At 48.3% G+C, this 25,087-nt stretch overlaps 1 protein-coding gene and 1 long non-coding RNA gene across 6 annotated transcripts in view; one reads left to right on the forward strand and one right to left on the reverse strand.

The window, feature by feature from the left end:
* Positions 1 to 25,087, forward strand: part of prkca (protein kinase C alpha) — a 180,802-nt gene that overhangs the window by 71,504 nt on the left and 84,211 nt on the right. The gene's annotated exons all lie outside the window — the stretch shown is intronic.
* Positions 10,103 to 25,057, reverse strand: LOC116987868. The gene is made up of 3 exons (XR_004415819.1): positions 25,046 to 25,057; positions 21,661 to 21,663; positions 10,103 to 10,131 (listed from the first exon to the last, which is right to left on the reverse strand). It is a non-coding gene; the product is annotated as an uncharacterized LOC116987868 (long non-coding RNA).

Consider the following 25,087-nt stretch of genomic DNA (forward strand, 5'->3'; position numbering starts at 1 on the left):
ACTGCAGATGCTGGTATAAATTGAAGGCAGACAAAATGCTGGAGTAACTCAGCGTCTCTGGAGAGAAAGAAAGGGGCGTCGTTTCAGGTCGAGACCCTTCTTCAGACTGATGTTAGGGGAGGAGGCGGGACGAACCCTAACTAAAGACATTTTTCCTCATCTCCTTCCTAAAAGAACGTCCTTTAATTCAGAGGCTATGTCCTCTAGTCCTAGACTCTCCCACTAGTGGAAACATCCTCTCCACATTCACTCTATCCAAACCTTTTGCTATTCTGTATGTTTTAATGAGGTCCCCATCATTCTTCTAAACTCCAGCGAGTAAGGGATGTGAGGGAGAGAAAGATGGGTGGGGGGGGGGGGGGGGGGGGGGGTTTGGTTCTTTCACCCATTGCTCCCCCCCCCCTCCCCCTGTTCCACCTACATTTCTTCCCCAAGCTTCACAACTCACAAGCTTCTGTTCTTATCTCATCTCTTTTGTCTTTTTATCTCTGGCCTTTGCCCGACTATTTGCCTATCGAAACACCCATCCTTCTATCTTTTGCAAGGTTTTGTTCCACCCTCACCTCTCTACCAGCTTTCTCCATCCCCACCCCCACTACAATCAGTCTGAACAAGGGTCCTGACCCCAAACGTCACCTGTCCACGTTGTCCAGAGATGTTGCATGAGCCGCTGAGTTACTCCAGCACGCTGTGAAACGTCACCTATCCACATTGACATATGCTGAGAGAATGGAGCAGCTGGGCTTGTACACTCTGGAGTTTAGAAGAATGAGAGGGAATCTCATTGAAATGTATAAGACACGCTAGAGGCAGGAAACATGTTCCCGATGTTGGGGGAGTCCAGAACCAGGGGCCACAGTTTAAGAATAAGGAGTAAGCCATTTAGAACGGAGACGAGGAAACACTTTTTCTCACAGAGAGTGGTGAGTCTGTGGAATTCTCTGCCTCAGAGGGCAGTGGAGGCAGGTTCTCTGGATGCTTTCAAGGGAGAGCTAGATAGGGCTCTTAAAAATAGCGGAGTCAGGCGATATGGGGAGAAGGCAGGAACGGGGTACTGATTGGGGATGATCAGCCATGATCACATTGAATGGCGGTGCTGGCTCGAAGGGCCGAATGGCTTAATCCTGCACCTATCGTCTAATGTATTGTCTATTGTCCAGAGATGTTGCCTAAGCCGCTGAGTTACTCCAGCACTCTGTGAAACATCACCTATCCACGTTGTCCAGAGATGCTGCCTGAGCTGCTGAGTTACTCCGGCTCAGGCAGTGTTGAGCCGAGATGATCAGAGCAGTTTCATTGTGTGTGGGTGCCAAGCAGAATGTGAAACTTGGACACTCTCCAGAATGCTGTTTGCTGTGCAAAAATAGAACTTCGCATTGTGTTAGTTTCTGTTTAGCCACATTTTTTATGAAACAATTCCAAGCAATTTGTTAATGTGTTGATTTAGGACACTCGTAAATTCACCCTGGGAAACCACCCAAGATGATTAGCGTTAAGGGCCTGTCCCACTTGGCGATATTTTTTTTGTGACTGTCGGCGTCATATCAGTGTCACCAAAAGATTTTGAACATTTCAAAATCCAGCGGCGACAAAAAAAATGTTGCTGACACATGAAAAAACACCGTGCGTCATACGTCATCATGCCGCGTCATACGTCATCATGCCGCGTCACGTCACGCCGCACATTTTTTCGGTGATCTGATACGTCAGTCAATGATGCCGGCAGTTGCCGAAAAAAACTGCCAAGTGGGACAGGCCCTTTAATGTCCGTCTGCGTTTTGTCTGCGTTGTGAGGTCGGTCTGGAAACAACCCTGACTCCCTTCCACATTTTGTTCTGTTTCGGAGAAACTTGCTTTCATTTTCCATTTGCATCTTGTACAGAATAATTGTTCTCCATTTTAAAATATTGTGATGATTTGGTGTCGCATGTGGCATGTGGTTATTATATAAGCTATGTATAAATCTGACTAGGTTCAGGCTTATTATTGCCCCGTATACCGAGGTACAGTGAAAAGCTTTGTTTTGCATGCTGTTCAATCAAATCAGATAAAGAAGGATCCCGACCTGAAACGTCACCTCCAGAGATGTCTCCTGACCTGCTGAGTTACTCCAGCACTTTGTGTCTTTTTTTGTAAACCAGCATTTGAAGTACCTTGGCTGCAAATCACATGAGGCTATACATGAATACAATCAAGCCAGACTCAAGTACATTGGGTAGTTCTGTACAGACTGCAGATGCTGATTTATACCGAATATAGACGGCAAATGCTGGAGTAACTCAGTGGGTCAGGCAGTATGTTTAAGAAAGAACTGCAGATGTTGGTAAAATCGAAGGTAGACACAAAATGCTGGAGTAACTCAGCGGGTGCAGCAGCATCTATGGAAGGATTGGGCGACGTTTCGGGTCCCTTCTTCAGACTGATGTCAGGGGAGGGGGCGGGACCTTCGAGACATCAGTCTGAAGAAGGGTCTCGACCCGAAATGTCGCCCATTCCTTCTCTCCATAGATGCTGTCTCACCGCTGAGTTACTCCAGCATTTTGGGTCAAGCAGTATCTCTGGAGTAAAGGAATGTGACATTTTAGGTCGAAACTTTTCCGCAGACTGAAAGATAGAGGCGGGGCTCCAGTGGGGGGGGCTGGAGGTGAGAAAAGGCCAGAACAAATCAGGCACAGAACATTATCTCCATCTGACTGTCAACAGGATATATCGGAGAAGCAGTCTCACAAAGGCAGCCAGCATCAACAAAGACACACACTACCCTGGCAACAGTCAATAGACAATAGGTGCAGGAGTAGGCCATTCGGAAAGTATCCAGAGAACCGGTCTCTGAGACAGAGAATTCCACAGACTCACAACTCTCTGTGTGAAAAAGTGTTTCCTCATCTCTATTCTAAGTGGCTTACCCCTTATTCTTAAACTGTGACCCCTGGTTCTTGACTCCCCCAACATCGGGAACATGTTTCTAGCATGTTCAAACCCTTAATAATTTTATATGTTTCAATAAGATCCCCTCTGATCCTTCTAAATTCCAGAGTATACAAGCCAAGCCGCTACATTTTCTCAGCATATGACAGTCTCGCTAGCCCGGGAATTAACCTTTACATTTACCAAGCCAATAAATCTACCAACCCATATGTCTTTCGAGTGTGGGAGGCAACTATCTCACTTGGAGTGTGGGAGGATGCTATGAGTATGCAGGGTGACTTGGACAGGTTGGGTGAGTGGGCAGATGCATGGCAGATTAAGTTTAATGTGGATAAATGTGAGGTTATCCACTTTGGTAGCAAAAACAGGAAGGCAGATTACTATCTAAATGGTGTCAAGTTGGGAAAAGAGGAAGTACAACAGGATCTGGGGGTCCTTGTACATCAGTCTATGAAAGTAAGCATGCAGGTACAGCAGGCAGTGAAGAAAGCAAATGGCATGCTGGCCTTTATAACAAGAGGAATCGAATATAGGAGCAAAGAGGTCCTTCTGCAATTGTACAGAGCCCTAGTGAGACCACGCCTGGAGTATTGTGTACAGTTTTGGTCCCCTAATTTGAGGAAGGACATTCTTGCTATTGAGGGAGTGCAGCGTAGGTTTACAAGGTTAATTCCCGGGATGGCGGGACTGTCATATGCTGAGAGAATGGAGCGGCTGGGCTTGTACACTCTGGAGTTTAGAAGGATGAGAGGGTATCTCATTGAAACATATAAGATTGTTAAGGGTTTGGACACGCTAGAGACAGGAAACATGTTCCCGATGTTGGGGGAGTCCAGAACCAGGGGCCACAGTTTAAGAATAAGGAGTAGCCATTTAGAACGGAGACGAGGAAACACTTTTTCTCACAGAGAGTGGTGAGTCTGTGGGATTCTCTGCCTCAGTGGGCGATGGAGGCGGGTTCTCTGGATGCTTTCAAGAGAGAGCTAGATAGGGCTCTTAAAAATAGCGGAGTCAGGGGATATGGGGAGAAGGCAGGAACGGGGTACTGATTGGGGATGATCAGCCATGATCACATTGAATGGTGATGCTGGTTCGAAGGGCCGAATGGCCTCTACTCCTGCACCTATTGTCTATTGTCAACCGAAGATCTCGGAGAAAACCCACGCAGGTCACGGGGAGAACATACAGACTCTGTACAGACAGCCCCCGTAGTCGGGATGGAACCCGGGTCCCCGGCGCTGCATTTGCTGTAAGGCAGCAACTCTACCGCTGCACCACCGTGACCACCCAATAGTATTAGGGTTATTAATTTATTGAATTTTCTGCGTATTATATGTTATGGATGAGTGTTGCGTTTACAGTCCTGTTATGCTGCTGCAAGTAGGAATTTAATTGTTCTGAAGAAGGGCCCCGACCCAAAACATCGCCTGTCTACGGTCTCCAGAGGTGCTGCCTGATCCGTTCTCAGTAACTTCTCAGTTACGCCAGCACTTTATGTAAACCAGCGACTGCAGTTCCTTGCATCTACAATTAGACACTCGTGATAAAGGTTCAAACTAAATGCAGGTTGTTTTTTATATCCAGGATTGTCACCTGTAATGAAGCACAGATGATAATTGCCTTAGATAGCAGGCTTCTCAAAGAACACGGAACAATGATCACTGCTTTTCAGACAGACTAATGATACAGGCTTTCTCCAAATATGCCGATCAAACTGATCTCTGCTGGATTGCAAACATTAATATTCATTAGCCTTGCTTCCAGTTATTGCTACTTTCGTTTTGGTCGGGAGGTTCAATAGCTAATCCCAGGCGAAGTGTGTTGGCATCATCGCTATCTTCACAGAGAGGAAATGGAACTTTTTAATTCATCCTTGGGATGGTAGGTTTAGCTTTTATTATAGCCACGAGCACCCAAGTACAGTGAAAAGCTTTTGTTTACGTGCCTTCAAATGAAGTAAGATAATATTATGCATGAATACAATCAAGCCAAACTCGAGTACAATAGGTAGATCGAAGAGAAAGACACAGAGTGCAGAATATAGTTCTCAGCAGTGTATTGTCACAGTTCCAGAGACTAAGTCTAATATCCGCAGCAGGATAGGTTGGAGAAGCAGAACCGTACCCTAGCCCTTGGAAGGTCTAATGTGTAGCCTTGACACCAGGGGAAGCAGCCCTTCCTGAGTCCAGAATAAGGAGTAAGCCATTTCGAACGGAGACGAGGAAACACTTTTTCACACAGAGAGTGGTGAGTCTGTGGAATTCTCTGCCTCAGAGGGCAGTGGAGGCAGGTTCTCTGGATGCTTTCAAGAGAGAGCTATATAGGGCTCTTAACGATAACGGAGTCAGGGGATATGGGGAGAAGGCAGGAACGGGGTACTGATTGGGGATGATCAGCCATGATCACATTGAATGGCGGGTCTGGTCGAAGGGCCGAATGGCCTACTCCTGCACCTATTGTCTATTGGTGGAGCGCGCTTTTTGAGAAAGGTTGAAAAGAGAGGTGGGGGCGAGACAAAGCCTGGCATGTGATGGGTGGATACGTGGGGGGGGGTGTTGATTGCAGATGGTGGACAGAGATGCTTAGTTTGATCTGATCTGTTTGAATAGTACGCAAAAACAAAGCTTCAGATTCAGAGTCTGAAGAAGTGCCTCGAGTCTAAACGTCACCCATCATTTATTTCCCCTGAGATGCTGCCTGACTCGCTGAGTTACTCTAGCATTTTGTGTCTGCAATTACTGTTACTTGCTGCTATCTTCTTGTTCCAGTGGCTGCGTTGGCTTCTGCTTTATTTCCCGGGAAACGCGCCAACATTGACCTACGTTTGGCCTCCTGGCATCATCCAGAGGTTCACCAACAGCAATTTGCTGTAACTGTTGATGTCCAGAGAGGTTAATATAACCATATAACAATTACAGCACGGAAACAGGCCATCTCGGCCCATCTAGTCCGTGCCGAACACTTATTCTTCCCTAGTCCTATCTACCTGCACTCAGACCATAACCCTCCATTCCTTTCCCGTCCATATACCTATCCAATTTATTTTTAAATGAAAAAATCGAACCTGCCTCCACCACTTCCACTGGAAGCACATTTCACACAGCTACCACTCTCTGAGTAAAGAAGTTCCCCCTCATGTTGCCCCTAAACTTCTGTCCCATTGCAGCAAAGAGTGTCAAGGGCCTGTCCCACTTACACAATTTTTTCGGCGACTTGCCGGCACCTGTCATAATCACAGCAGGTCACCGACATTTTTCAACATGTTGAAAATCCAGCGGCGCCCAGAAAAAGGTACCACTCTTTGAGCGACTACTCACGACAAAACAGGCCTCATCCCGCGACATGTCAACTCGTGACGGCTGTATGGTCATGAGTAGTTGCGTAAGTGGGACAGGCCCTTCAGGATTAGAAACAGAAAAATAGGTGCAGAGTAGACCATTCGGCTCTTCGAGCCAGCACCACCATTCAATATGATCATGGCTGATCATCCTAAATCAGCACCCCGTTCCGGCCTTTTCCCCATATCGCTTAATTACCTTTAGCCCTAAGAGCTAAATCTAACTCGCTCTTGAAAACATCCATTGAATTGGCCTCCACTGTCTTCTGTGGCAGAGAATTCCACGGATTCACAACTCTGTGGGTGAAAAGGTTTTTCCCCATCTCAGTCCTGAATGGCATACCCCTTATTCTTAAACTGTGACCCCTGGTTCTGGACTCCCCCAACATTGGGAACATTTTTCCTGCATTTAGCTTGTTCAATCCTTTAAGAATTTTATATGTTTCTACTGCAAGATATCCTCTCATCCTTCTAAATTGCAGTGAGTTTAGTGGGTGGGGAGGGGGTGAGGTTTGGGTGGGGAGCGGCTGGGTTGGCCCCCCTCTGTCTCTCGGCCCCGCTCGGGGAAGAGCAGGAGCGCTGGTTATCTGGGAGTCCCCCGCAGTGGCCCGGGGTTTGTGCAGCCAGCAGTGCCACTGCAGCGAGTGGGAGTGGTGGACGTTTGTGAACAGTGCAGCTCACGTCCAGAGAGTGTCAGGGTGTGTGTGTGTGTGTGTGTCTGGGTGTGTGTGTCTGGGTGTGTGTGTCTGGGTGTGTGTGTCTGGGTGTGTGTGTGTGTGTGTGTCTGGGTGTGTGTGTGTGTCTGTGTGTGTGTGTGTGTGTGTGTGTGTGTGTCTGGGTGTGTGTGTGTGTGTGTGTGTGTGTGTGTGTGTGTGTGTGTGTGTGTGTGTGTCTGGGTGTGTGTGTGTCTGGGTGTGTCTGGGTGTGTGTCTGTGTGTGTGTGTGTGTGTGTGTGTGTCTGGGTGTGTGTGTGTGTCTGGGTGTGTGTGTGTGAGTGTGTGTGTGTGTGTGTGTCAGGGTGTGAGTGTGTATCTGGGTCTGGTGTGGGTATCTGGGTGTGTGAGGGTGTTTGTGTGTATGTGTGTGGGGGGGGGTTATCTGTGTGTGTGTGTCTCTGTGTGTGTGGGGGTATCTGGATGTGTGTCAGGGTGTGTGTATGTGTATGTTCTTACACCAAGTTCCTGGGCTTTCTAACAACATGGCCTATCCCCACTGTTACAAAATGAAATATGTTCAAATGACTCACTCAAAATAAACACTTAATTTCCCCTGCAATTCCAGTTTATGGCTTGTCCTAGTGCAGTGTTTACAACCCCAACCAAACACTTCAAAACAGCCCAGTGCTCTCTTCCCCATGTCACTGGTGTGGGCTTTGTCTAGGAAACTTGTTAAGAGCGATTAATTTAATATTGCATATTTTGCAATCTGACAAGTTGATAAAGATATTTGAGATGACGCGTGACCTTTTGAAGTACAGACGGCCACATTTGCAGCATCACAGTGGTCTGGGCTGCACTGCCCTCAGTTACACTGGCCTCTGTAACATTGTACTCACACACACTGTCCACAAGTTAGTTTATGGATACAGTACAGAAACGGGCCCTTCAGCCCACCTAGTCCACGCTGATCAGCGATCCCCGTACACGAACACTATCCTACACGCACTAAGGACAATTTACAATTTTACTGAGCTGCTTAGCCTACAAACCTGTACGTCTTTGGAGTGTGCGTAGAAACCGGAGCACCCGGAGAAAACTGTGGAACTCTCTGCCACAGAAGGCAGTGGAGGCCAGTTCACTGGATGTATTCAAAAGAGAGTTAGACTTAGCTCTTAGGGCTAACAGAATCAAGGAGCATGGGGGGAAAAAGCAGGAACGGGGTACTGATTTTGGATGATCAGCCACGATCATATTGAATGGCGGTTCTGGCTCGAAGGACCGAATGACCTACTCCTGCACCTGTTTTCTATGTTTAAAATGGGGAGAACATACAAACTCCGTACAGTACAGCAGACGCAGTCAGGATCGAACCCGGGTCTCTGGCACTGAGACAGTAACTCTATCGCTACATCACCGTGCCGCCACTGTTGTTCCCGGACACACTGGCCGCAGGTACATTGGCCTCTGTAACATTGCACTGAGAAACAGGAGTCTCCTGGGAGCGGTCAAGATGACCTTTCAGGGCTCCAGGCAGCGGGCAGTGGAGGGTTCCACCCACCGTTGACTGCCTGCCCCCTCTTCCAGCCCTACATCCGTGCCCGCGTGTCCCTAGAGAGGGAACTCGCAGTGTCCATGGGGACTCTGGAGGCCTTCTGTGAACAGTGGTCGCCCTGTGGGCCCCATGCGTCGTGGATAATAGACAATAGACAATAGGTGCAGGAGTAGGCCATTTGGCCCTTCGAGCCAGCACCTATTGTAAACTGTGAATTTGTAATAAAAGCTCCTTGTTAGAAGAAGAAAGAGGCACAGTGCCCACTGTTACAACCAACCCATGGCACATTGGATTCTGGAGGGGGCTGTGAAAAGTATTATCCAAGTATCAACGTGTGCAAGCCTGCGTATAATCTGTCACGTTAAGGACTGATCTCCCTTGCCAAGAACCATGTTTCATGAAGGCTTGACGTGGGGTTTTGCAGTGAGTGTGAACAGTAAAAATAACTTTATAACATGTAAGCACTTTTCAACCTAAAGTATACAGTGACTTGAGGCTCTCCAGGAAGGGCTGGTCATGACGTCAGATGTCCACGCTACCACTTATCATTGAGAGCACAAGGAACTGCAGGTGCCGGATTACACACACAAAAAAGACACCAAGTGCTGGAGTAACTCTGCCAGCCAGGCAGCATCCCTGGAGTTTTCCTCCCACATCCTAAAGACGTGCGGGTTTGTAGGTTAATTGGCCTTCTGATGTGTAGGGAGTGGATGTGAAAGTGGGCTAACATAGAACCCGTGTGGACTAGGGTGATCGATGGTCAGTGTGGGCTGATGCGCCTGTCCCCGAAACTAAACTGAAGCATCAGTGTGTCGGAGCGAGCGATTAGTATCTTGTGTTTCGAGGAGATTCTAGTGAAGCCGGCAGGTGTTTCCATTCGCAAGAAACGCCAGATCTATTCGCGGAAGCTGTAATTATGTGAAGCAACATTCCACAACACCACTCATTTTAACTCTTTGCGCTACGTTCATGGGCTGAGGGATCTGTAAATAGGACGTGAATCGGCAAGGAAGCGCCTCGCTTGTCATTCAGCGAGCCCAGCGCACTGGAACAGCTGGATCCCCGGTGGCAGTGCTCACATCGGCACACAGCCGCACCGATACTGCCACGTGGCAAATGGCCAATTCAAGGGAGAGTGTGATTGGTGGGAAGGGGAGTTCCACGCCCGCCCCGAGTGGGTGGGGAGGGAAGAACAGATGAAGGAAGAGCTGCCAGCAACCATCCAGCTGTGCCTGTGACGTGGACTCATGTGCCCCAATCCAGCTGTGCCAGTGCCTGTAACCTGGTTGTGCCCCAATCCAGCTGTGCCAGTGCCTTTAACCTGGTTGTGCCTCAATCCAGCTGTGCCAGTGCCTGTAAAGGTCTTGTGCATTCACATCCAGCTGTGGCACTGCCTGTAACCTGGTGGTGCTCCAATTCAGCTGTGGCACTGTCTGTATTATGCTCTCACGGACTCCAATCCAGCTGTGGCAGGATCCCAACCCCAAACGTTCACAGTCCATTTCTCTCGGTTGCTGCCTGACCCACTGAGTTCCTCAAGATTCTGCAGTTCCTTCCGTCTCCATTCTTGTTTTGTTTAGAGGTACAGCGTGGAAACAGGCCGTTCAGCTCATCGAGTCGGCACCCACCAATGATCACCTGCACACTGGTTCTATCTACATTCTCATTCTTACAGAAGCCAGCTAACGTATAGACCCCAGATGGAGACAAAGTGCTGGAGTAACTCATCGGGACAGGCAACATGTCTGGAGAGAAGGAATGGGTGACATTTCGGGTCGAGACCCTTCAGTCTGATCTGAAGAAGGGTCACGACCAGAAATGTCACTCATTCATTCTCTCCAGAGATGCTGCCTATCCAGCTGAGTTACTCCAGCATCTTGTGTCTACGGTTTAAACCAGCATCTGCAGTTCTTTCCCACAACCTACAAAATCCTTACGTCTTTGGGAAGTGGGAGGAAACCGGAGCACCCGGAAAAAACGCTAGCGGTCACAGGGAGAACGTGCAAACTCCGCACAGACAGCACCTGTAGTCAGGGTGGAACATGGGTCTCTGGCGCTGTGAGGCCCACTGTGCCGCCTTTTGGAGCCAGTAATCTGACGTACTGTTACATAGAAACATAGAAAATAGGTGCAGGAGGAGGCCATTTGGTCCTTTAAGCCAGCACCGCCATTCATTGTGATCATGGCTGATCGTCCCCAATCAGTAACCCGTGCCTGCTTTCTCCCCATGTCCCTTGACTCCACTAGCCCATAGAGCTCTATCTAACTCTCTAAAATCCATCCAGTGATTTGGCCTCCACTGCCCTCTGTGGCAGGGAATTCCACAAATTCACAACTCTCTGGGTGAAAAAGTTGTTTTCTCACCTCAGTCTTAAATGGCCTCCCCTTTATTCTAAGACTGTGGCCCCTGGTTCTGGACTCGCCCAATATTGGGAACATTTTTCCTGCATCTAGCTTGTCCAATCCTTTCATAATTTTATATGTTTCTATAAGATCCACCCTCATCCTTCTAAACTCCAGTGAATACAAGCCTAGTCTTTTCAATCTTTCCTCATATGACAGTCCCACCATCCCAGGGATCAATCTCGTGAACCTGTTGGCTTAAGGGCATTTACAACTTCAAAAGAGAAGACTTTTCTGCTGAATTAGGTAATCGGTGAGACGGCTTTGAGATCGCTCAGTCCCAGGAGGATTTAGACAAGATTTTCTGGAACAGTCGTTCGTTCCTGCTGCTGGTAAACGAGGTTGGCCTGAGGCATCTTTCGGCAACGGCAGTGTTCAGCTCACCCGGCGAGCCATTGCCTCTTGTGTGTGTCGAGGTACAGTAAGAAGCTCTGTTTTGCATGCTGTGCGGACAGATTAGATAAAACTACGCCAACACAATCAAGTACGACAGGCAGAGCAAAGGGGCAGATGCAGAGTGCAGAATATAGATCTCAGCATTGTAACGCACCAGTTCCAGAGACGGGGGTCAAGGAAAGATCGTTCACATCGCGGCCCAGTTTCCACCAATCTTTCCACCACCACGCACAAGAAGCGACAAGACAGACACCATTGTGTGCAGATGCTCTGGCTGGTGTCCAGACCATCACACAGACCAGCATCCCCACCAACGATTCCATCTGCAGATTTATTTCTATGGATACTTGGTGTCCTGTGGTAATCAGTGCCCATTGGTCAGGTGGTCGCCCCCATTCATTCAGCACACAATTCCCTGACAGCTCTCGAGAATTCCTGGGAATTAATCAAATGCCGCACTAAAATCCATGTGGACAACATCATCAATCAGCACTGTCACCTGCTCAAAGAAAGTCTATCAAGTTAGTACGACACAAGCAGCCGTGTACAAAGCCATGTGTAGGAAGGAACTACAGATGCTAGTTTACACCAAATATAGGCACAAAGTGCTGGAGTAACTCAGCAGGACAGGCAGCAGAAAAGGAATAGGTGATGTTTTGGGTTGAGACCTTTCTCAGACTGAAGTGACTTCTCGACCTCCGCAATTCACTGTTGCACCGAACACCACGGCCCCACCCGGCTCGGACCTGCCCGGCAAAGAGTGGCTCACCCTGAACCAGCTCCGTGCAGGGGTCGGCCGGTTCAAGGCCAACATGCATCGCTGGGGGCTGCATTCATCAGCAGCCTGCGTGTGTGGTGCAGACCAGCAAACAGCGCAGCAGCACGTTATTTTCGACTGCGCTCTCCGCTGGTGGAGGGGTAGACCTCACGGCGCTCGACATCAGCACATTGAACTGGCTACAGCGCCTGGAGGCTGTTACGCAATCTCAGCTGCCTCAAACGCAAGGAGACTGAAGTGTCTCAACCCAAAATGTCGCCTATTCCTTTTCTCCAGCGATGCTGCCTGTCCCGCTGAGTTACTCCAGCACTTTGTGTCTATCTTTGTGTGGAGACTCGGATGCAGTTGGTGAGTGGTCTGAAGAACAGCTTCTCCTGTGGAAGCGGAGAGCCGTCAGTGCTTGCAAGACCGAGGTGAATGTAGCAACAAATTGATCTGTAGGTTTTTCCATCTGCCAACTTGCAGATGATGCTTTGCTTTGGGTCTTGCCTAAGGGTTACAGAATAAATAAAATAAGTCTTCCTTGGGAGACCACGTACCCTGTATGTGTGGCTCCAACTTGCTCCATCTGCATTCAACATTCTGACTCGCCAAAAATAACCGCTCCTCAATTATTTCCATCTGACTGACAGAAGGCAGAAATAGGAGAGGAAGCCGTTGCTGTCTGATAAATATAATCCGGATCAAATGTGTAGGAAAGAACTGCAGATGCTGGTTTAAATCGAAGGTAGACACAAAATGCTTGAGTAACTCAGCGGGACAGGCAGCATCTCTGGAGAGAAGGAGTGGGCGATGTTTCGGGTCGAGACCCTTCTTCAGTGATCAAAATCCGGTTCAATCCTTTCAACCAAATCTCTCCTCTCTGCCCCATCTAATCTCTCTCTCTCTTCTACACTCCACTAATTCCTTCCCTCTCTCCCAGCCCCCCACCCCCACACCCCAAGTTAACTCCCCCTCCCCTTCCTGACAAATGTGCAGATATTTTATTTAGCAGGTCTTGAAGGGATTCTGTCGGTATTGTGCCAACAAAATGGCCTTGAGCCAAAGCCTCTTGGCTTTAACGCTCCCTGATGACACAGTATAATTCCAATTAAAGTCTGACCTAGGGAAATACTAAAACGATAAAAGTTAAGGATGTTAGTCTGAATGCACACAGCGTTTACAGACATACAGCACGGAAACAGGCCCTTTGGGTAAACTTGTAGATGCTGACCAAGATGCCCCATCTACACTGGTCCCATTAGGTGCAGGAGTAGGCCATTTGGCCCTTCGAGCCAGCACCACCATTCAATGTGATTACGGCTGATCATCCCCAATCAGTACCCCGTTCCTGCCTTCTCCCCATGTCCCCTGACTCCGCTATCTTTAGGAGCCCTTAAACAAGATGGATGAACTCATGGCCCAGATAGAGTGGTGCGTCCTCCTAATCTTTACAGCAGGGGTCAGCAACCTTGTTCTGCATAGGGGCCGGGACGCATGTCTGTGAGCGAATGGCGGGCCACATCTATCACGCGTACACATGGATCGCAACCCCCCTCCCGCCCCGGATGGCAGGCATCAAACCACGTGTTCACAGAAGGTAGACAAAAATGCTGGAGAAACTCAGCGGGTGAGGCAGCCTCGTGCGATCCTTGCGAGTCTCACCCGCTGAGTTTCTCCAGCATTTATGTCTACCTTCGATTTTTCCAGCATCTGTGGTTCTTTCTTAAATGTGTTCGCAGAAGGTGCGCGGCCGTGCCGGCGGCTTTGCGCAGGATGCGGTACAGCCAGAGCTCGGCCGCGTTCGCCGCTTCTCGGCGGGCCGGATGATTAAGGTGAACAAATCCGCCTGCTAGCCAGATGATTTCGGGTTACGGGCCGCATTTGGCCCGGGGGCCGTAGGTTGCCGACTCTGCTTTACGGGGAGAGATTGCAAGATGACTCAGATTGGAGGGGAGACAGGGTACAAGTGTATGATATTATGAGGGGCATGGATAGGGTAGACAGTCAGAACCTTATTCCCACGATAGGAATCTCAAATACTCGAGGGCATGGATGTGGGTTCACTGAAGGCGTGTGTCGAACATAAATGTGAGCATGAAGGGTTTCAGCCCGAAACGTTGCTTATTTCCTTCGCTCCATAGATGCTGCTGCACCCGCTTAGCTTCTCCAGCACTTTTGTCCACGTGTAAGCATGGACCTCTTGGGTTGTGAAGCCTGACCCTGCAACACAAGATGAACTGAACCGCTGGCGCTGTCACGAAGGGATGTGTTGCCAATAATCATACTGTGCCTGGCAGTGCTCAGCCTCAGGGCATTGCCACCCAGCTACTGATGCCAGGCATCCAGTTATCCTTGCCATCCCTTGTGCCCAGCGTTAGGATTTTTCTGTTTGGAGCAAGAACAACAACGGTCCGTTAATGAAAGCAGGCAGGCGAGGACAGGAGAAGCACATCGATGCTGAGAGTCAGGGAGCGCTAGAAGAGGCAGCTGATCGTTAGAGCCATGCAATCAGTCCCCAGTGTCCAACTCCTGCACCGTCTGTCCCAACCAGTTAGTACAAAGTTTCCTGGCCAAAGTTGTGACTGTTTGCCTTAGTTGTCCTCCTGGGAAGGGGATGTGCAAGTAATTAGTTCGGAGTGTTCGAGCCGTCGTGTATTATTCAGCATTGCAGTCTTGTCAGATCTGGCTGTCGGGCTTGGCTCTCCTCCTGCATCTTACACTGCGATCTGTGCTGGAACTGATGAAGCTTCACACTGAAGCACAGAACCCTGCCTTGTCTGAGATTGACTGATCGATTCGGCCCACTTTGTCTCCACCAGCAATCAGTAGAAGTGGCGCAGCGGGTAGAGCTGCTGCCCCCACAGCGCCTGAGACCCAGATTCAACCCCGACCTCGGGTGCTGTCTCTGTGGAGTTTGCACGTTCTCCCTGGGACTGCATGGGTTTCCTCCGATTACACAATAGACAATAGGTGCAGGAGCAGGCCATTCGGCCCTTCGAGCCAGCACCGCCATTCAAGGTTATCATGGCTGATCATCCCCAATCAGTGGAATTCTCTGCCTCAGAAGGCAGTAGAGGCCGATTCACTGGATGCTCTCAAAAGAGGCTAGCGGAATCAAGGGATATGGGGAGATGGCAGGAACGGGGTACTGATTGTGGATGATCAGCCATGATCACATTGAAGGGCCGAATGGCCTACTCCTGCGCCTATTTTCTATGTATCTATGTACAAACCCTTAATCTTAAAACAGAACCTGTTTTCTTAACCTTCTATCTTCTCTCCACCAAACTGAAATACTCCTTCCTGGTTTTTTTCTAGAGAATTCCATTGCGCCCCTCCCAGATGCCTGAGATATGATTCATGTTCAGGCAGGATCTGGCCAGTGGCTGGATGAGTATTGCAGTGTAAAGATGTCGAGTAAATACAACTTCATTGTAAAAAAAAGGCGCCGATGTAGTAAATGTTTACGACAATGTCATTATTTACTGACCATCCATGTTTGCTCAGGAACTCGGTCTTCAAGTTGGTCGGGGCTTGGAGCTTAAGGGTCAGGAAATCATGTTCACAATTTCACAAGTTATAGGAGTAGAATTATAGGCCTGTCCCACTGTACGAGCTAATTCAAGAGCTCTTCCCCAGTTTAAAAAAAAAATCAAACACGTGGTAAGCACGTAGAATGTACGTAACGGGTACGTTGAAGTTTGGGGACGTCTCTTAGCGGCTCGTAACGCTAACGGCAGGTATTCGGGAAACGCGGTAAGCGCGTGAAGACTCGTGAAGATTTTTCAACATGTTGATAAATGTCCACGAGAGCCCCGAGTACCTACGAGCGGCCATTACCGTAAATTCTCCGAGTTCGAATCAGGGGAAACTCGGGAGAACTCTTGAATCAGCCCCATTAGGCCATTCAGCCCATCGAGTCTACTCCGCCATTCAATCATGCTGATCTCTGCCTCCTAATCCCATTTCCTGCTTTCTCCCCACAACCCTTGACACCCGTTCTAATCAAGAATTTGTCCATCTCTGCCTTAAAAATATCCACTGACTTGGCCTCCACAGGCCTCTGTGGCAATGAGTTCCACAGTTTAACTACCCTCTGACAAAAGAAGTTCCTCCTCACCTCCTTTCTAAAAGAGTGTCCTTTGAGTATAAGGGTCAGGAAGTCATGGTCACAAGTTCACAAGTTATAGTAGTAGAATTAGGCCATTCGGCCCGTCAAGTCTACTCTGCCATTTGGTCATGGCTGATCTATCTTAACCTCTCATCCCTATTCTCCTGTCTTCTCCCTATCACCCATGACACCCTTATTAATCAAAAATCTATCAATCTCTGCCTTAAAAAATCCATTGACTTGGCCTCCACAGCCTTTTGTGGCAAAGAATTCCACAGATTCCCCACCTTCTGACTAAAGAAATTCCTCCTCATCTCCTTCCTAAAGGAACGCCCTTTTCTTCTTCTCTCTCTTTCCTCCTTTTCTTCTGCCTCTCACACCCCTCTTATCCATGGGCAGTGAGCAGGAGCAGACATTGGAGAGCCAAGGAATCTGAGATTGATAGGGGCAGCATGGAAACAGGCCCTTCAGCCCAGAGAGTCCAGGCCGACCATCGATCACCCGTTTGCGCTAGTACTACCTTATCCCACTTTCTCATCCACTCCCTACACATTAGGAGCAATTTACATAGGGCCCAATTAACCTACAAACCTGCACGTCTTTGCGATGTGGGGGAAATCTGGAGCACCCTTCGCTCCATAGATGCTGCTGTATCCGCTGAGTTTCTACAGCACCTTTGTCTACCTTCGATTTTCCAGCATCTGCAGTTCCTTCATAAACAGCTGGTTTTCAAGCAATCTATTCTCTGGAGAGGAGCAGAGATTGGAGGAGAGGGGCTGTGAGTGGGTGGGAGTGACAGCTGTCAGAGGCACAGCTAACACAGCCACTGACTGAAGTGACAGACAGTGAGAAGGAGGCAGTCACTTGCACTCCCTCTGCCATGAATTATTCAGTGGTGTTGCTTGCTTTTTCATTTGCTTTTAATAATTCACTGGTGTTTAACAAAGGACTAGTTGTTAAACAGTAAGTGATTTCTGTTCTGTTATTAAACCGAGGCAAGGATCCAGCACCTTGTCCAAACACATGTGAGTGACAATCAGCAGACCCCACTCGAGAGCAACATGCGTGTAAATGTGGCAAGGAATCCCGCCCCAATCATCTCAGACCAAAAGGTTGATGGCACGGTTTAATAAGGAGATATATATATATCCATTAGACAAAAATGCTGGAGAAACTCAGCGGGTGAGGCAGCATCAATGGAGCGAAGGAATAAAGGGGAGGTCATTTAAGACTGAGGTGAGAAAAAACGTTTTCACCCAGAGAGTTGTGAATTTATGGAATTCCCTGCCACAGTGGGCGGTGGAGGCCAAGTCACTGGATGGATTTAAGAGAGAGTTAGATAGAGCTCGTCAAGGGATATGGGGAGAAGGCAGGCATGATTGATAGGGTTATTGATAGGGGACGATCAGCCATGATCACAATGAATGGCGGTGCTGACTCGAAGGGCCAAATGGCCTCCTCCTGCACCTGTTTTCTGTGTTTACACAAGCTTGGTCAATTAGCTCAGAGATGCAACAAAAAGGCACAACAGAGGATGTACTTCCTACGGCAGCTGAGGAAGCACAATCTGCCACAGGCAATGATGGTCCAATTCTACACGGCCATCGTAGAGTCTGTTCTCACCTTCCCCATCATGGTCTGGTTTGGCTCAGCCACCAAGCACGACATCCGGAGGCTGCAGCAAATCGTCCAATCAGCTGAGAAGGTTATTGGCTGCAACTTTCCTTCCATTGATGAACTGTACACTGCAAGGGCCAGGAAGCGAGCGGGCAAGATCACCTCTGACCCCTCTCACCCTGGCCACAAACTCTTTGAATCACTTCCCTCTGGAAGGCGACTCCGGACTGTCAAAGCTGCCACAGCCAGACATAAAAACAGTTTTTATCCACGAGTAGTTGCTCTACTCAACAGCCAAAAATCTGTAACCTCCCTCTGATCTGGTATTTTGTTGGTTCACATGCTTGATCAATGGTGTTTTATCATTAATGTCTTATTATTATTAATGTTTAGTGTTTTCGGAGTAATTCGTAACTGTCACTGTATGTCATGTTGTTACTTGTGGGCGGAGCACCAAGGCAAATTCCTTGTATGTGAATACTTGGCCAATAAACTTACTTACAATGGCGTCAAATATTACGGGGAGAAGGCAGGAGAATGGGGTTGAGAGCGAAAAATAGACCCGCCATGATCGAATGGAAGACTTCATGGTCTGAGTGTCCGAATACTGTTCCATGTTTTATGTGTTCGTAACCTGCTATGACAGCTGGGGGATTTAAATGTAAGTAATTAAGCAAATCTAGAGTAAAAATAATTCAGTGATAGTGACCATGAACCACAGACTGCCGTCATCATGCATCTGGTTCACTAATACTCTTCAGGAAAGTAAATCTGCCGTCCTTGGCCAGCAGACCACGCCATGGTGGACTCTGCTCCCCTCTACAGAGTGTTGGAGGTGGATAAATGTGAGGTCATCCACTTTGGTGGCAAGAACAGGAAGGCAGATTATTATCTGAATGGTGTCAGATTAGGAAAAGGGGAAGTGCAACAAGACCTGGGTGTGCTTGTACAACAGTCACTGAAAGTAAGCATGCACGTACAGCAGGCAGTGAAGAAAGCTAATGGCATGTTGGCCTTCGTAGCGAGAGGATTTGAGTTTAGGAGCAAGGAGGACCTACTGCAGTTGTACAGGGCCCTTGTGAGACCGCACCTGGAGTATTGTGTGCAATTTTGGTCTCCTAATCTGAGGAAGGACATTCTTGCTATTGAAGGAGTGTAGCGTAGGTTCACCAGGTTAATTCCCGGGATGGCGGGACTGACATATGATGAAAGAATGGATCGACTGGACTTATATTCACTGGAATTTAGAACGATGAGAGGGGATGTTATAGAAACATTTAAAATTCTTAAGGGATTGGACAGGCTAGATGCAGAAAACATTTTCTCGAAGTTGGGGGAGTCCAGAACCAGGGGTCACAGTTTAAGAGTAAGGGGTAGGCCATTTAGGACTGAGATGAGGAAAAACCTTTTCACCTAGAGAGTTGTGAATCTGTGTAATTCTCTGCCACAGAAGGCAGTGGAGGCCGATTCACTGAATGCTTTCAAGAGAGAGTCAGATCTAGCTCTTAGGGCTAACGGAATCAAGGGATATGGGGAGAAAGCAGGAACAGGGTACTGATTTTAGATGAACAGCCATGATCATATTAAATGGCTGTGGTGGCTCGATGGGCCGAATGGCCTACTCCTGCACCTATTTTCTATGTTTCTATGGAAGCACCACAGACTAGATGCTGGGATCTTGAGGAAAAAACACAAAGTACTGGAAGAACTCAGCATTGAGGCAGCATCTGTGGGAGGGAATGGACAAGTGATGTTTAGGGCGACTTCTTCAACTGCTTGTAGTGGGGAGGAGAACTGTGGAAGGGAGGAGTGCGTGGGGCAAGACAACGCCTGGCAAGTGAACGGCTGGAAAGCAGCGGGAATCTCCGGGGGAGCAGTGAGAGAGAGGGGAACAACTTTACGGGAGAGAGTTTGCAGTGGAGCAGAGATCTGGAGACACATGAAAGGAATCTTGAGCAAACAACAAAGTGATGGAGGATACACAAAAATGCCCGAAACGTTGCCTATTTCCTTCGCTCCATAGATGCTGCTGCACCCGCTGAGTTTCTCCAGCATTTTTGTGTACCTTCGATTTTCCAGCATCTGCAGTTCCTTCTTAAACAAAGTGATGGAGGAACTCAGGAGCTCAGACAACATCTTCTGAGGGAAAGGACTGGTGATGTTTGAGTTTGAGACCCTTCTCCAGATTGACTAGTGGGGGGGGGAGAAAAAGCAGGAAAAGAGAGGTGGTGAGGCAGGATAAAGCCTGGCGAGTGATAGGTGGATACACCTATGGGCTGATGGGTGGAGTAAGTGACAATATCTTAAAGACTTGAAAATATTCCACGATTGCTTGGTATGGTTTTTCCACCACTGAACCTGAGCGCACACTGGCTCAGAGCATCTGGCACGGCCTGCTGTACCGAGATGTAATGTTATTATCCAGGGACCATGACGTAACCCTTAAAAAAATAAAATCCCACTGATTTAGCATGCCCGGGACAGTCACTAACAAAGAGTAATGTTTGCCACCATGACAGTTTGCAGCATTGTCCCGGCTCCAGGGCCACTCCAGCACTTTGTTTGTGTCTACCTCTGGAGCATCAGAGGCTGAGAGGAGACCTGATGGAAGTGTATGAAATTCTGAGAATTCTGAAATAGACCATAATGATTGGTGGGAGACACAAAATGCTGGAGTAACTCAGCGGGTGAGGCAGCATCTCTGGAGGGAAGGGAATGGGCGACGTTTCAGGTCTCGACCCTTCTTCAGACTGAAGAAAGGTCTCGACCCAAAATGTCGGCCATTCCTTCTCTCCAGAGATGTTGCCTCACCCGATGAGTTACTCCAGCATTTTGCACCTACTATTTTGATAAACTTGGTGGCGGTGGAGGCAGATAACATAGTGGTGTTTAAGATGGATATATATGCAGAAAATGGATGGATATGGATGACGTGCAGGCAGAGGAGTTTTTCTCTGTAACTCGGTACACGTGACAATAAACTAAACTGAACTGAAGTTTAACTTTGCATCATGTGCGGCACGGATATTGTGGGCTGAATGGCCTGTTTCTGCGCCGTACTGTTCTGTGCAAGAAAGAACTGGAGATGCTGGTAAAATGGAAGGTAGACACAAAATGCTGGAGTAACTCAGCGGGTGAGGCAGCATCTCTGGAGAAAAGGAATTGTCGACGTTTCTGGTCGAAACACGCTGAGTTACTCCAGCATTCTGCGTCTGTCCTGCACTGTCCTGCGTTCTATGTTAAATCACGAACTATGGTAACACTCACTGCTGAGGCCTGCTTTGAATGGGCAACAGCATTGGATGTGAAACATGAAGCAATTGCCCAATTACTCAGATCACGACTTCGCCGTTAGACTTTCATCTTGACATCAGAGAGAAAATAATGGAACTCGAAAGGGGAAAGGAAATAAGGAACGAGCAGAGGCAGTAAATCACTTTGGCCTCCATCCCAAAGGCTTCTACAAACCTTTAGAATTCACAGCATCAGGTGCAGGGGCTGCGCTTTAGACTGTGTTGTTATGTTAATATTTTCCTTTAATTTACCATTGCACTAGCAGAATAATAGGGCAATTAACACACTGACAGCTCAAGTTTTTTTTGCCATCAATAATAGTTTGTCGCCATGGCAACGCGGCGACAGGGTGAAAGGCATGGAGACAAAAGTACAATCCCAAAGAAGAACCCAACTGCTTTGAGTCAGACAGCGCTATCACAATCAGGAGAATGTTCCACGCTCAATAGGACTCTCGGCCTGGAGTATTGTGTGCAGTTTTGGTCCCCTAATTTGAGGAAGGACATTCTTGCTATTGAGGGAGTGCAGTGTAGGTTTACAAGGTTAATTCCCGGGATGGCGGGACTGTCATATGCTGAGAGAATGAAGCAGCTGGGCTTGTACACTCTGGAGTTTAGAAGGATGAGAGGGGATCTTATTGAAACATATAAGATTGTTAAGGGTTTGGACATGCTAGAGGCAGGAAACAAGTTCCCGATGTTGGGGGAGTCCAGAACCAGGGGCCACAGTTTAAGAATAAGGAGTAAGCCATTTAGAACGGAGATGAGGAAACACTTTTTCTCACAGAGAGTTGTGAGTGTGTGGATGCTTTCAAGAGAGAGCTAGATAGGGCTCTTAAAGATAGCGGAGTCAGGGGATATGGGGAGAAGGCAGAAACGGGGTACTGATTGGGGATGATCAGCCGTGATCACATTGAATGGCGGTGCTGGCTCGAAGGGCCGAATGGCCTACTCCTGCACCTATTGTCTGTTGTCTGTTGTCTCTCCACCACCAGTGTCTCCATCACAAGAAGCTTCAGTGTGGTAACATGAATGAATTTGATTTAATTAGTTAGCAGTCTAAATCAAGTTCTTCATCTAAATCCAACTATTCTGCATTTCAAATACTTTTTTGCCAACTGATGATGTAAATGAGATAACAACTTGACTCAGGCTGGGACAGATGGTATTTGTAATGAAGATGTGTAGTTATTCCAAAGCCTCAGCATTTAGAGTCTCCAGTTCGTCTGTCACCTGCGTGGTGTACCTGTCACAGTGTGCCTCTTTCTCACTTGTTCATTTCTGAAACATCGAATTTTGGAAGTTGCATTTCCAGTTCACAAAGCTGGAACAAGAGCACAGGCTGTAAGGAAATAGAAGATCGACACAAATTGCTGGAGTAACTCAGCGGGACAGACAGCATCTCTGGGGAGAAGGAATGGGTGACGTTTCGGGTCAAGACCCTTCTTCTGACTCGTCCTCTAGAGATGCTGCCTGGCCTGTTGAGTTACTCCAGCACTTCTGACTGAAGAAGGGTCTCGACCCTGAAACATCACCCATTCCTTCTCTCCAGAGATGCTGCCTGTCCCGCTGAGTTACTCCAGCATTTTGTGTCGATCTTCGATTTAAACCAGCATCTGCAGTTCTCTCCTACACATTCTGTAAGGAAACAGGATATAACAGCAGGGGTGGACTTCATCCAGCAACGGCTGTGGAGTTCATTCCAAATATAGACCGTGTTTCTGCCAGGAGACCTGGGATAAGCTTAGTCTGCTGTTCAACATGACCATGGCTGAACCTCCAACCCGACACCATTTTCTTGCACGAACAGATTCAGATTCAAACTTTATTGTCATTGTGCCGTGTACAAGTACAGAGACAACGAAATGCAGTTAGCATCTCACCCAGAAGTGCGAACACAGAATAATGGAACAGTAAAATATATATATGTATATACAGTAGCAGGAGTGCAATTTCCGGGGGGGGGGGGGGGGGGGAGATCAGCCACTGGGGGAAGGAGTGTCCGAGGGGGGGAGGGGGAAATGACTGGCAATCACCAAGGTGCAGAGTTAAGTAGAGCAACAACCGCAGGGAAGAAGCTGTTCCTGAACCTGCTGGTCCGGCAACGGAGAGACCTGTAGCGCCTCCCGGATGGGAGGAGGGTAAACAGTCTGTGGTTGGGGAGAGAACAGTCCTTGACGATGCTGCGCGCCCCTCGCAGACATCGCTTGCTCTGGACAGACTCAATGGAGGGGAGCGAGGAACCGGTGATGCGTTGGGCAGTTTTCACCACCCTCTGCAGTGCTTTCCGGTCGGAGACGGAGCAGTTGCCATACCACACTGTGATGCAGTTGGTAAGGATGCTCTCGTTGGCGCAGCGGTAGAAGTTCACCAGAATCTGAGGAGACAGATGGACCTTCTTTAGTCTCCTTAGGAAGAAGAGACGCTGGTGAGCCTTCTGGTGAACCCCATATTCTTCAATTCCATTAATATCATCGATCCATCACAGAACAGGCCCTTCAGCCCACAATGTCTGTGCCGAACATGATGTTAAGCTAAACTAATCTCCTCTGTCTGCACGTGATCCACATCCTTCCATTCCCTACATATCCATCCAGAAGATAGTGATATCGTATAGATATGATCATGGCATTTCCGAGACTTTTGGATAGCTACATCATATATGGAGAGGTATAGATTAGGTGCAGGCTGATAGGATTTGGATTTGGCTTCATGTTTGGCACATTGTGGTGGGCCAAAGGGCTTGTTCCTGTGCCATGCTGTTCTCTGTTCTACGTATCAGCCTCCACCAGGCAGTGTGTTCCAGGCACTCGCCATCCTCTATATGAATATCTTGCACCCACGAGCAAAGAAAGATGGTTGTGGACATCACAGGTCAGTCTCCCCAACCCAAGGGCACCGTGCAAGACTTCCTCGGCAAAGAGTCTTAGGACGACATCTTCACCGCCTCACCTCTGACCCTCCCATCCTAAGGGAGGGATTTTGACTGATCGCGGCCCAATGTTTCATTCCATTCACAAGCCCTCGGCTGGTGAAGCAGCCAATGCACGCACAGGCAACCTTCGGGAATGGGGAAATATAACAGATGGGCACATGGATATGGGGGGGATATGGATCACGTGCAGGCAGCAGAGATTAGTTTACCTTGGCATCGTGTTCGGCACGGACGTTGTGGGCCGAAGGGCCTGTTCCCCTGGTGTGCTCTTCTATGTTCTATATATTAACATGCAATCATCTCCGAAGAGTAAGAGTCCGACCACCTGACCTTGACATTCAACATTGTTAACACAACCACACATGATTTGGCAGACATTGCATGTTGGTTCGTATCTTGCACGTACAGCCAAGCCAATGTGTTTTTGATGGTAGCTGTCATAGAAACATAGAAAATAGGTGGATGAGGAGGCCATTCGGCCCTTCGAGCCAGCACCGCCATTCATTGTGAACATGGCTGATCGTCCCCTATCAATAACCCGTGCCTGCCTTCTCCCCATATCCCTTGATTCCACTAGCCCCTAGAGCTCTTTCTAACTCTCTCTTAAATCCATCCAGTGATTTGGCCTCCACTGCCCTCTGTGGCAGGGAATTCCATAAATTCACAACTCTCTGGGTGAAAAAGTTTTTTCTCACCTCAGTCTTAAATGACCTCCCCTTTATTCTAAGACTGTGGCCCCTGGTTCTGGACTCACCCAACAGTGGTGAGTCTGTGGAATTCTCTGCCTCGGAGGGCAATGGAGGCAGGTCTCTGGATGCTTTCAAGAGAGAACTAGTTAGGGCTCTTAAAAATAGCGGAGTCAGTGGATATGGGGAGAAGGCAGGAACGGGGTACTGATTGGGGATGATCAGCCATGATCACATTGAATGGCGGTGCTGGCTCGCAGGGCCGAATGTCCTACTCCTGCACCTATCGTCTATTGCTGTGTCCCCACCTGATGTGTGGGGCAGGTATGTGGGATCCCAGTGCACACTTTGTGACAACACCCTGGAACAAACACTGAGGAGCTTTTTTTTTCTCGAAAGAACAGAATCAA

The sequence above is a fragment of the Amblyraja radiata genome, chromosome 26, assembly GCF_010909765.2.
Source record: "Amblyraja radiata isolate CabotCenter1 chromosome 26, sAmbRad1.1.pri, whole genome shotgun sequence".
NCBI classification, from domain to species: domain Eukaryota; kingdom Metazoa; phylum Chordata; class Chondrichthyes; order Rajiformes; family Rajidae; genus Amblyraja; species Amblyraja radiata.